The sequence below is a fragment of the Mesoplodon bidens genome (genome assembly GCF_964165515.1).
Source record: "Mesoplodon bidens genome assembly, chromosome: 8".
NCBI classification, from domain to species: domain Eukaryota; kingdom Metazoa; phylum Chordata; class Mammalia; order Artiodactyla; family Ziphiidae; genus Mesoplodon; species Mesoplodon bidens.
Window position 1 is genome coordinate 80918861 of NC_138165.1, and position 13390 is coordinate 80932250.

General features: G+C 39.1%; 1 protein-coding gene across 2 annotated transcripts in view; it reads left to right on the top strand.

Moving 5' to 3' along the window:
• The window catches only part of CYP20A1 (cytochrome P450 family 20 subfamily A member 1), a 72000-nt gene that overhangs the window by 8751 nt on the left and 49859 nt on the right, over positions 1–13390 (top strand). Inside the window, exon 1 of one of the 2 annotated variants that reach the window (XM_081242114.1) lies at positions 6519–6747. The exons of the other annotated variant lie outside the window; for it this stretch is intronic. The gene's annotated coding sequence lies outside the window, so the exon portion shown is untranslated. Of the gene's footprint in view, positions 1–6518; positions 6748–13390 lie in introns of those variants that run through there. 2 annotated transcript variants of the gene reach the window in all.

The following is a 13390-nucleotide window of genomic DNA, read 5'->3' on the forward strand; positions in this document are numbered from 1 at the left end:
AGATTGTTGTCTGGGTACAGAATGGTTGTAAGCTTATGGGCTGTTTGCTCTCATGGTCCCATGGCTGGCTGTGGGCTATGGCTGCTGTCGCTGCCAGCGTCACAAAGTGTTATACTTCATACGCTAGCCCAGCAGAAGATCAAGATAAGACATTCAGAGGACTGTTTCTACTGAACGCTTATGGCTTTTGCGCCATGGTAACGTTGAAAAATTGTTTGTCGGGGACCATCTGTATATTTTAACTATTAGTGTGTCTTTGTCTTTCCTACTCTTTTCTTACCTGTCTTTCTAAGCTGAATTTTACTCTTTTTTTTTGTGGGGGCGGGCCGCACTGCAAGGCTTGTGGGATCTTAGTTTCCTACCAGGGGTTGAATCCATGCTCCCTGCAGTGGAAGCGCAGAGCCTTAACCACAGGACCGCCAGGGAAGTCCCTCTAAGCTGATTTTTATTCTCCTGAAATTCTAAAACGAAACAAAAACAAAACAAAAATCTTAACATCTAGACTCCCTATGTAAGTTGGAATGATGGGAGCAGAGAGAACCTGAAGACATTTTATGTATCAGTAGATTTGTCCATTGTTTTCAGACCAGACTAAACCAGCATTTCCTAAAATATGGTCTGAACTCACCTGAAACACTCCCTCTTGTTTAAGGTGCAGATTACCGGGCCTTTACTTGGACAAACTGAATCACTGGGAGGGGCACCTGACATTTTTAAGAAGCTCAGCAAATCATTTACAAAGGTTGAGAACAATACTAATCCATACCGTTTCCTTTTTGTTTCTAAAGACCCTTAGCCAAGCCCTGTGCGCTGCCTTACAGTTCCCTGTGATCCCACAGGGCTGTTGCAGACCTTCACCCTTATTCTAGTACTGCCAGTCCTACCAACCCCTTTGCTTGCTGTAGATGTCCTAGCCTCCTGCTTTGCTGAGACTATGGAGTCCTTTACATGTGAATTCCCTCAATAGCCTGTTCCCCCACCAATAGACTCTGTCCATCGCAAACCTTGGTTCTTTTTTCTTATTTTAAATCTTGAAGAATCCTTCCTTCTGTCCAAAGCTAATCTATCCATTCGTGCCATTTAAAAATAATGTAATTTATAAAAGTAATATATGGTTGCTAAAGAAAACGTGGAAAATCTGATAGTATAAAGAAATCACCCATAATCTGACTATAGATTTTTATATGGTTGAGATCATATTGTATGTACAGTTTTATATACTTTTTCACTATAAAACGTATCATAAGCGTTTCCCCATCATTAAAAAATGTGCAGGGACTTCCCTGGCTGTCCAGGTGAAGACTGCACTTGCACTGTGGGCGTGGGGTGAGGGTCGGGTGAGCACGGCTTCGAGGTTCCATCCCTGGTCGGGGAACTAAGGTCCTGCATGCCCTGTGGCTCGGCCAAAAAGAAAAAAAGAAAAGAAAAGAAGAAAATTTCCAAAAATAACTAAAAGTATGCTTTTTCTGCTAGTCACTTTATAAAATATGGAAACATTTAGAGAAGTCCTAAGGAAAAACAATAAACATTTTTACTGCTGTTCATTCCCCGGTGATAACCATGTTTAACATTTTCAAATACTTTGCATCATTCCAGTCATTTCTGTGTACAGTAGAATTTCCATCAGCATTATACTGTACAGATAGTTTTAGACTGCATTTTTATTTACCATTATATGATACGTATTTTTATAACAGTAAATATTCTTAGAAAATTACATTTGAAAAGAGTCCCTCATGTTACGTTTACCTTCTGAGTATCTTTCAAATTCCTGTACCCCACCAGCACTGCTCCCATCCTGGTTTAAGCTTCCGTCATCTTATGTGGATTGCTTGTTTCTCTGCCTTCTCTCTGCCCTTCTCCTCCAATCTCTACCCTCTGTTAGGGATTCTTAGGCTTTTTTAAAGACATGAACCCCTTGCAGTTGTGGTGAAACCTACAGACTCCTTCGGAGAATAGCATTTGAAAATGTGTAACTACAAAGGAAACCAGTATAGTTATCAAAATGTTATTTTTAAAAAACTTGTGATATTATAATATCTGTGCTTTATTGTTAATGTATTAAATAACAAGGTCTAGCAATGCTTCCCCAAACTTCCACAATTTTAAAGTAACGATGTTATGAGAGACAAAACCATTATTTTGAGAGTTTTACAATAACCAAAATATAATGTGAACATATTTGAGATTTGTATTGTGACAAAGTTAAAAGGCCTATATTCAGAAAGAAGTGCTAAATTTTATTTAGAGGTTAGTGAAAAATAAAGACTTTTTCCCCCCCTCATCCAAGTTCAGGGACTCCTGGATTCTATGCACAGACCCTTTAGTATCTATGGACTGGATGTTCATAACCCCTGAGAAGAGACACTTTCAAAACACAATTCTTGGGGGCTTCCCTGGTGGCGCAGTGGTTGAGAGTCCGCCTGCCGATGCAGGGGACACGGGTTCGTGCCCCGGTTCGGGAAGATCCCGCGTGCCGCCGAGCGGCTGGGCCTGTGAGCCCTGACCGCGGGGCCTGCGCGGCCGGAGCCTGTGCTCCGCAACGGGAGAGGCCACAGCAGTGAGAGGCGGCCTGCGTACCGCAAAAAAAAAAAAAAACACAAAAATACAATTCTTATTTTATCAGTCCCTGATCAAAAACCTCCACTGGCTTCCCTTTGCTCTTGGGACAAACTCCGAAGTCTTGAATGTAATCTTAAAGACCATATGTGGTTTGACCTGCGTACTTTTCCAGCCTCGTTTCCCACTTTCTCATTTGTGCTTATACTCTAGCCACCCTGGTTTTCTCTTAGTTCTATACCTTGTTCTCTCCTATCTCAAAGGCTCTGTATATGCTGTTCCTGTTGCCTGGATTGTCTCATCTAACCATCCACACACCTAGTTAATGCATGTTTATTCTTCAGCTCAGTTTAGATGTCACTTCCCCAGGGAAGCCATCTCTGATCATCCCACTGTCCCTAGGAAGGTCCCCCTTTTAGATGCTGTCATAACACCCTTTGCTTTTCCTTTGCAACACATCCTAGTTTGTAATTATGTGTAATTCTTTGAATAATCTTTCCTAAGCTGTATGCTCCACGGAGGGAGACACTATTCTGTTTTGATTTCTACTGTATCTGTCTGTGGGTCTTGGTGTAGAGTAGGCCCTCAGTAAATATTTATTAAATCAGTGAATGAATACCGACCAACTTACAGGTCCTCAATTCATAGTCTCTTCTCTTATCTCTGTGGGTCTGTTCTTGCTATTTTCTCCTCAGCTAACTCCTGGCCAACTTGTCTTCCAATATCCAGTTTAGTTACCTACCCTCTGCCATTCACCCTCTTTACTACCATGACAACCTGGCCATACTTACATAACAAAATTAAATTGACTTTCTTATCTCCCTTCTTATATTGTGTTTTCCTTCCCCTTTCCTCTAATCTGTGTACCTCGAAGAAAGTTTTTATTTTGTTGTATGTTTAATGTAGCTTCTTGGGAAGTAGTAGTATTGTATAGAGCACAGACTTTAAGCTTGGGCAAAAGGCTTTGAATCTTATTTCTGTCATTTAGTATCTGCATGATTCTTTGTGTGTTACTTGGCCTCTGTGAGCTTTTATTGCCTCTTTTTTTTTTTTTTTTCTTTTGGCCACTCTGCAGGGATCCCTTAGTTTCCCAACCAGGGATCAAACCTGTGCCCCTTGCGTTGGAAGCACAGAGTCTTAACCACTGGACCGCCAGGGAGGTCCTATTGCCCCATCTTAAATTGAGGATAATAGCATCCACGTTACAAATTTGCTGTGAGGATTATATGAGGTCATGATGTAAAATACCTAACAACAGGTCTTAGAACACAGTAACTACTCAAAAAAATACTTTTCCTTCCTTTGTTTGAGAAGTAGATTTTCCTGCTCTTTGTTTGCTGCTCCCCCCGCCTCCCAACGTTCTTCTGTTCTGTTAAAATTTCTTCTTATATTTTTCCTGCTCCTCTGAAACTACACCTCCTTATTAATGCTTCCAGTTTAGTTAATGCGTTCCTTCTTTCATGCAGGGTTTTTACGGTTGATGGGCCTATATCTGTCCCATTTGGAGGGTTACGTAGGAGTCCTTTCTGTTCTATATAGATTAAACCCACATTCACTCACAAGTATACAAATACACCCCACTGACTTTCACATTATATATGGTAAATAATTTTAAAAATCATGGAAAAAAATTTTTTTTGAATTTTATTTTGCTTATTTTTCTATACAGCAGTTTCTCGTTAGTCATCCATTTTATACACATCATTGTATACATGTCAAACCCAATCTCCCAATTCATCACCCCTCCACCCCACTTTCCCCCCTTGGTGTCCATACATTTGTTCTCTACATCTGTGTCTCTATTTCTGCCCTGCAAACCGGTTCATCTGTACCATTTTTCTTGGTTCCACATATATGCGTTAGTATATGATATTTGTTTTTCTCTTTCTGACTTACTTCACTCTGTATGACAGTCTCTAGATGCATCCACGTCTCTACATATGACCCAATTTCGTTCCTTTGTATGGCTGAGTAATATTCCATTGTGTATATGTACTACATCTTCTTTATCCATTCGTCTGCCAATAGGCAGTTAGGTTGCTTCCATGACCTGGCTACTGTAAATAGTGCTGCAGTGAACACTGGGGTGCATGTGTCTTTTTGAATTATAGTTTTCTCAGGGTATATGCCCAGTAGTGGGATTGCTGGGTCATACGGTAATTCTATTTGTAGTTTTTTGAGGAACCTCCATACTGTTCTCCATAGGGGCTGTATCAATTTACATTCCCACCAACAGTGCAAGAGGGTTCCCTTTTCTCCACACCCTCTCCAGCATTTGTTGTTTGTAGATTTTCTGATGATGCCCATTCTAACTGGTGTGAGGTGATACCTAATTGTAGTTTTGATTTGCATTTCTCTAATAATTAGTGTAAAAGTCATGAAAAATTTAAATAAAAATAGAATAGTATAACGAACATCTGTATTCTCATCACCAAACTTTAACAGTTATCAAATTAAACGCAATCTTACTTTACCTATACCCCGACTTACCTCCCCTGTTTTCTCTCTGGATTATTTTTAAACAGATTCCAGACATCATACAGATGAGGACATACTTTTTCAAGGGCTTAACAGTATTTAGCATGTAATAGCTAGTTGGTCAGATTTCTTTTCTTTTCCTTCTCACCTTCTGTAACTTTGTTCATTCCTCCTAAAAATGTTCAGACTGCGCATTATAAGACTTTTGTGACTTTTCTGAGTTGTAGAATAACTGATAAATCTTAAGAGGATGCCATTTTGACTCATCCTACAGTATCTACTTTTTAAAAATTACATTCAGTAAATGCTTAATGCCGTATTTTCCTTATTCTTCAATTCTGTTTGAAACTCACACTTTTCATTCAAGACTTGAGGCTGGCTTGTTGAGTTTACCGGAAGCATTAATTAACATGTTAGCTCCTCTGCACAGTTTTGCTTCCAAAACTCACTGAACAAGGCCTTTAACCATGGCCAGCTGCTGATTAGTCTTTCTGCTTTCCAGTTCCTATTTCTAACTGATAGCCATTATTCACAGGGCCATCAGGAGATCTGTGTATCAAATTTCCACCTTCTCATTATTGTCAGTACTATTTGGTTTTGTTTTGTTTTAAATATTTACTTATTTGGCTGTGCCAGGTCTTAGTTGTGGTACGCGAGATCTTCATTGTAGCATGCGGGACCTTTAGTTGCAGCATGCGGGATCTTTAGTTGTGGCATGCAGAATCTAGTTCCCTGACCAGGAATCGAACCCAGGCCCCCTGCGTTGGGAGTGCGGAGTCTTAACCACTGGACCACCAGGGGAGTCCCAGTCAGTACTGTGTTGTATCATCATGTTCTCTGGACCTCTCAGGCTGCCTGCTTGGGTTGTCATAGCTGGTCCTGTCATACCTGAATGTCCTACCTGAAAGCAGTTATGTTGCCTCTGCCTAAGCATTCACCAGTCAGAACTTCTCTTTCTGTTCTGTTTAAACACCTAACATTTGTCTGTAAGAATCTTAGTATTTAATTGTATAGCTCCAGGGAATTTTACCTGTTTCTCTTTGCTTTGCTTTCAATGATTATGCTTTTCAGTAATCTTTATTGTTAAAAGCCTTAATTAGTCTTTCTTCTCTGCTTCAAACTAAGTAATTCTAACTTCTTTAATCTTTTATTGTAGGCTCTATTTCCCAAATTTTCAATCTTTTTTGACCTTGTTCTGTATTGCATTTTTTTCTCCTCCTGTCTGATCAAAGGCAAATCAAAGTGGAAAATTATTTCCCAGTTTTCACATTTCTTGCCATCGTATTTTCAAGCGTTGGTTCATAGACTGGGTCCATACATGAGAAATGTGTTTCAGGTTTATGTTTTCAACCCCGTAGCACAAGCCAGTTACTTAGCTTACTCATTAGTCAGAAATACCAATTAATATTTAATCAGTAAGAACGTGATTGAAGAGGGCTGTAGTCAGAGCATCCTCTTCCTCCCTACTAATGGTTTTTCTTTAAGAGAACAGGGCTGTTTATCAGAGTTATCACTCCAAAATAAGCTGTACTTCATATTGACACAATAAATCTTTTGCCTTTTTTATTTTTATTTTTATTTTGGTCCAGATCTGAATTCTGTATTCTGACTCTCTTCTAATCCTCTCAAACCTCATCCTGTGAGTTCTGGTTCCTTCCTGCCCTGACCGTCGCTGCTCCAAGGCTGTGTGTAAACGTCCACTTTAGTTCTGTGAGTGTAACTTCTCTCTTCTGTGTGCTTTAGCCCCATATGCTCCTATGACTTTTGGGTTAAACTCTGATTTAACAAGTATTTTTTAGATTTTAGAATTTATGACAGTTTTCCAGAACCCTCTTAATTGACAGCTTAGTAATAATAGCCAAAATTATTGAACTCATTTGTTTAATACTATCAAGTGAAGCTCATCAACAGATTGTTAGAATTCCCATCTAATATACATAGTCAAGATTCATAAGCTAAAAGAGATTCATATAAGCCTCTAGCAGATGTACTAGATATGTATGTCGAGTAAAAACCTCCACGAGGGCTTCCCTGGTGGCGCAGTGGTTGAGAGTCTGCCTGCCGGTGCAGGGGACGTGGGTTCGTGCCCCGGTCCGGGAGGATCCCACATGCTGCGGAGCGGCTGGGCCCGTGAGCCATGGCCGCTGAGCCTGCGCGTCCGGAGCCTGTGCTCCGCAACGGGAGAGGCCACAACAGTGAGAGGCCCACGTACCACAAAAAAAAAAAAAAAAAAAAACCTCCACGAATCATTTCTAATATTTGCATTGTTTTGTAGAGTACTATGCAAAACAAATGGATGAACAAATCATAACACAGTTCTGTGATACAAATGACAGTATTGATAATAAAATTTTTATGCTTATGGCTAAAAAGGGGGAAAAAAGGCTTTACCAGCATAGGCTGAAAGCATTTCCTCGGTTAGTTGCATAATCAGTAATGATCAGGTACCGTGGGGAGATAGTCACAGTTAAAATCTCTGATAAGTCACAAGTTGTCCTAATAGGTTTTTAGGATACCATTTGGGTCCTAAATTTGGACCCAAATGGTCCAAATTTAGGAATACCATTTATAGGTCCAATGTTTAGGAATACCATTTATAGGTTTTTTTTTTTGAACATTTAATATCCCACAGAAGAAAGGTCATCAGAAAATTGACTACCTATCACTTAGAACTGAGGAAATATATACCCTGGATTTCATTTAAAACCCAGCTATGTACAAAAGCTCTTACACATTATTAAGGAAAAGATACAAGCCCCAGTAGAAAAATGGCGAAAGAAGTGAACATGCAGTACATTGTGGAAAACATGTAAATGGCCATTAAATATTTGAAACTTGCTTAAACCCTACCAATAATTAGAACGAAATAAGCCAATTAAAGCAATGTTGAGTTATTTTTTACCTGTTAGACTGACAGAGGTTTTATAAAATGACAACACTTAGTACCGTCCAAAGTATGGGAAATGGACACTTTGAGATTGCTGGTAAGAGTGTAAGCTGATATAGGCTTTCTCCAGGGCAGCGTGGCCATATAAAGCAAAAGCTTAAAAACTACTTCTTAACTCAGAAATTCCATATCTAAGGAAGTCAAATGGCAATAGATGTATATACAGAGATGGCTGTTGAAGCATTGTTTATTGTAGCAGAAATTGGAAAATACTTAAACGTCCAGTAGTAGAGGATTATTTGAATGTTCGTAAATCTGTACAGTGGATTAGAATGAAAACATTAAGGTGGCAAAGACATTTATTTCCTGACATGGGGAGATGGTTTGCTAGAGCTAGCACAAACTTGGTGGCTTAAACACAGAAATTTATTGTCTCACAGTTCTGGAGGCTGTTGCCCAAGATCAAGGTGCCAGCCGAGTTGGTTCCTTATGAGGGCTGTGAGAGAAATCTGTTTTATGCCTCTTTCCTAGCTGCTAGTAGTTTGCTGGTAATCTCTGGTGTTCCTTGGCTTGTAGACTTATAACCCCAATCTCTGCCTTCATGTTTATAATGAGGTATCCCTGTGTGTGTATATGTTTGTGTGTGTGTTTCAGTGTCCCAACTTTCCCCTTTTTATAAGGACACACTGGTATTGGATTAAGGCCCACCCTAATGTGCACATCTTAAACTGATTATCTGCAAGAACCTATTCCCAAATGAGGTCACATTCACAGGCACTGGGGGTTAGAACTTCAAGATCTTTTTGCGGGGGCACAATTCAACCCATAACAGATGGTAAGTGAAAAATAAAACAGTATACAGAACAGCTTGTAGAGTATTAATACATTGTCCAAAGTATACCTTTATGCACACATGTATGTACAAATATACATGGATACACATACCTATAGAAAAACATGAAAAGCTATATAAAAAATGTTATCAGTAATTACTGCTACTGGGTTGAATTTAGGCTGATTTAAATTAATTTCTATATTTTCATTTATTTTTGTTATTGTTTTCTACATATTAACTTTCTTTTACACTAACCTGTATTACTGTACAAGTCAAAAACAATGAACCACTCAGCTATCAGTGATAGTCTGAATAGTCACTGAATTTTCATTAGGAGCAAAGCTTAATAATTCATTGACTAATTAAAACCAAAATTCAATAAGTTATTTAATTTTCTCTGAGAACAAAGCCTTTTATTCATGGACGTTTTTAGGGCTATGTATTTGGTTTCTTTTATTCTTCTGTGGAAGCTGCTAATATGCAGGAGTTGATTTGGGGAGAATGATGTTCCCTGCTGTTGTTTTTGTACTGTTCAGTATTTTTAATCAGATTTTTTTTTCTTTTTTAAAACCCTGAAACTATAAAAGGCCAAATTTTATAAAGAGAAAGCGTTAATAATGTTCAATGACTTTACATATACAGTTATCACACTTTATTAGTAAGACAGAATTGAATATTTAAAGAGGTATGTAGTAACTTTTTTTTTTTTTTTTTTTTTGGAGTTACTCGGGCCTTCCACTGCTGTGGCCTCTCCCGTTGCGGAGCACAGGCTCCGGACGCACAGGCTCACTGGCCATGGCTCATGGGCCCAGCCGCTCCGCGGCATGTGGGATCTTCCCAGACCGGGGCACGAACCCGCGTCCCCTGCATCGGCAGGCGGACTCCCAACCACTGCGCCACCAGGGAAGCCCTGTAGTAACTTTTGAGAGAGTTCTTACTCTCTATCAGAAACATAACTTATTTTTTGAGTAGAGGCAGGACAGTCATTATAAAAAAAATGGTTGGTAAACTCACTAAATATTTATTGAGCACCTGTGATTTACCAGACACTGTGCTAGGTACTAGTATTACCAATGTAAAAATCAGCCCTCAAGAAGGTTTAGATCTAATGGTTATCAGGTACTGGGTCTTTAACCAAATATTAGAGTGATGCTAATCAAAAGCATTCCTTTTGTTAAATGTTGGAACCAGCCTCAAACTCTGAGTTTCTGACAGCAGACTGCTTATCACTTTGTATTTCTCTCACTCCTCAATCTACTCTTGGCCCACATCCTGACCCTTAATCTTAGAACACCTTCTGTTTTTGAAGTTCATTGATCTGGTTTTACTTTCCATCTTTTTTTTTTTTTTTTTTTTTTTGCAGTACGCGGGCCTCTCACTGTTGTGGCCTCTCCCATTGCAGAGCATAGGCTCCGGACGCGCAGGCCCAGCGCCCGCAGCTCACAGGCCCAGCCGCTCCGCAGCACGCGGGATCCTCCCGGACCGGGGCACGAACCCGCGTTCCCTGCATCGGCAGGCGGACCCTCAACCACTGTGCCACCAGGGAAGCCCCTAGTTTCCTTCTCACCCAACATAAACATAGTTGGTTACTCTAAAGATACATTTTTTACCTTCTTCCACATAGAGAGGCATAGTGGTTGAGAGCTTGGGCTCGTCATCGAGCTACCTGGGTTAGAATAGGAATTCTGTGATTTTTGTTGTGTGGCCCTGGGCATGTTACTTATTTTCTGTGACACATTTCCTCATTTGTAAAATGGGGACGATAACAGTTACTTGTCACATACTATTAAGGATTAAATGAACTGACACATTAGTAGGTGCTTCCAAATGGTTTTCACAGTGGTTTTACTATTTACAGTCCCACATAGCATATGAGAATTCTGCTTTTTCTGCATCCTCACCATTCCTTGGTATTGGTATATGTATAGGGGTATGTCATTGTGATTTTTTTTTGAATTTTATTATATTTATTTTTTTATACTGCAGGTTCTTATTAGTCATCAATTTTATACACATAAGTGTATACGTGTCAATCCCAATCGCCCAATTCAGCGCACCACCATCCCCACCCCACTGCGGTTTTCCCCCCTTGGTGTCCATACATTTGATCTCTACATCTGTGTCTCAACTTCTGCCCTGCAAACCAGTTGATCTGTACCATATTTCTAGGTTCCACATACACGTGTTAATATATGATATTTGTTTTTCTCTTTCTGACTTACTTCAGTCTGTATGACAGTCTCTAGATCCATCTACGTCTCAACAAATGACCCAGTTTCGTTCCTTTTTATGGCTGAGTAATATTCTATTGTATAAATGTACCACAACTTCTTTATTCATTCGTCTGTCGATGGGCATTTAGGTTGCTTCCATGACCTGGCTATTGTAAATAGTGCTGCAGTGAACATTGGGGTGCATGTGTCTTTTTGAATTATGGTTCTCCCTGGGTATATGCCCAGTAGTGGGATTGCTGGATCATATGGTAATTCTATTTTTAGTTTTTTAAGGAACCCCCATACTGTTCCCATAGTGGCTGTATCAATTTACATTCCCACCAACAGTGCAAGAGGGTTCCCTTTTCTCCACACCCTCTCCAGCATTTGTTGTTTGTAGATTTTCTGATGATGCCCATTCTAACTGGTGTGAGGTGATACCTCATTGTAGTTTTAATTTGCATTTCTCTAATAATTAGTGATGTTGAGCAGCTTTTCATGTGCTTCTTGGCCATCTGTATGTCTTTGTAGAAATGTCTATTTAGGTCTTCTGCCCATTTTTGGATTGGGTTGTTTGTTTCTTTAATATTGAGCTGCATGAACTTTTTATATATTTTGGAGATTAATCCTTTGTCCGTTGATTCGGTTGCAAATATTTTCTCCTATTCTGAGGCTTGTCTTTTAGTCTTGTTTATGGTTTACTTTGCTGTGCAAAAGCTTTTAAGTTTCATTAGGTCCCACTTGTTTATTTTTGTTTTTATTTCCATTACTCTAGGAGGTGGATCAAAAAAGATCTTGCTGTGATTTATGTCAAAGAGTGTTCTTCCCATGTTTTCCTCTAAGAGTTTTATAGTGTCCAGTCTTACATTTAGGTCTCGAATCCATTTTGAGTTTATTTTTGTGTATAGTGTTATGGAGTGTTCTAACTTCATTCTTTTACATGTAGCTGTCCAGTTTTCCCGGCACCACTTATTGAAAAGACTGTTTTCTCCATTGTATATCCTTGTGTCCTTTGTCATAGATTATTTAACCATAGGTATGTGGGTTTATCTCTGGGCCTTCTATCTTGTTCCATTGATCTATGTTTCTGTTTCTGTGCCAGTACCATATTGTCTTGATTACTGTAGCTTTGTAGTATAGTCTGAAGTCAGGGAGTCTGATTCCTCCCCCTCCGTTTTTTTCCTTCAAGACTGCTTTGGCTATTCGGGGTCTTTAGTGTCTCCATACAAATTTTAAGATTTTTTGTTCTAGTTCCATAAAAAATGCCATTGGTAATTTGATAAGGATTGCATTGAATCTGTAGATTGCTTTGGGTAGTATAGTCATTTTCACAATATTGATTCTTCCAATCCAAGAACATGGTATATCTCTCTCTCTGCTGGTATCATCTTTAATTTCTTTCATCAGTGTCTTATAGTTTTCTGCATATAGGTCTTTTGTCTCCCTAGGTAGGTTTATTCCTAGGTATTTTATTCTTTTTGTTGCAGTGGTAAATGGGAGTGTTTCCTTAATTTCTCTTTCATATTTTTCATCATTAGTGTATAGGAATGCAAGGGATTTCTGTGCATTAATTTTGTATCCTGCAACTTTACCAAGTTCATTGATTAGCTCTAGTAGTTTTCTGGTGGCATTTTTAGGATTCTCTATGTATAGTATGTCATCTGCAAACAGTGACACTTTTACTTCTTCTTTTCCTATTTGGATTCCTTTTATTTCTTTTTCTTCTCTGATTGCCGTGGCTAGGACTTCCAAAGCTATGTTGAATAATAGTGGCGAGAGTGCATATCCTTGTCTTGTTCCTGATCTTAGAGGAAATGCTTTCAGTTTTTCACCGCTGAGAATGATGTTTGCTGTGGGTTTGTCATATATGGCCTTTATTTTGTTGAGGTAGTTTCCCTCTATGCCCACTTTCTGGAGAGTTTTTATCATAAATGGGTGTTGAATTTTGTCAAAAGCTTTTTCTGCATCTATTGAGATGATCATATTGTTTTATTCTTCAATTTGTTAACATGGTATATCACATTGATTGGTTTACATATATTGAAGAATCCTTGCATCCCTGGGATAAATCCCACTTGATCATGGTGTATGATCCTTTTAATGTGTTGTTGGATTCTGTTTGCTAGTATTTTGTTCAGGGTATTTGCATTTATATTCATCAGTGATATTGGTCTGTAATTTTCTTTTTTTGTGGAATCTTATTTTTTTTGGCAGGTAAATTCTTTTTTTTTTTAAAAGAAACTGCTTTTAATTAATTAATTAATTTTTGGTTGTGTTGGGTCTTTGTTTCTGTGCAAGGGCTTTCTCTAGTTGCAGCAAGCAGGGACCACTCTTAATCGCGGTGTGCGGACCTTTCACTGTCGCGGCCTTTCTTGTTGCGGGGCACAGGCTCCAGACGCGCAGACTCAGTTGTGGCTC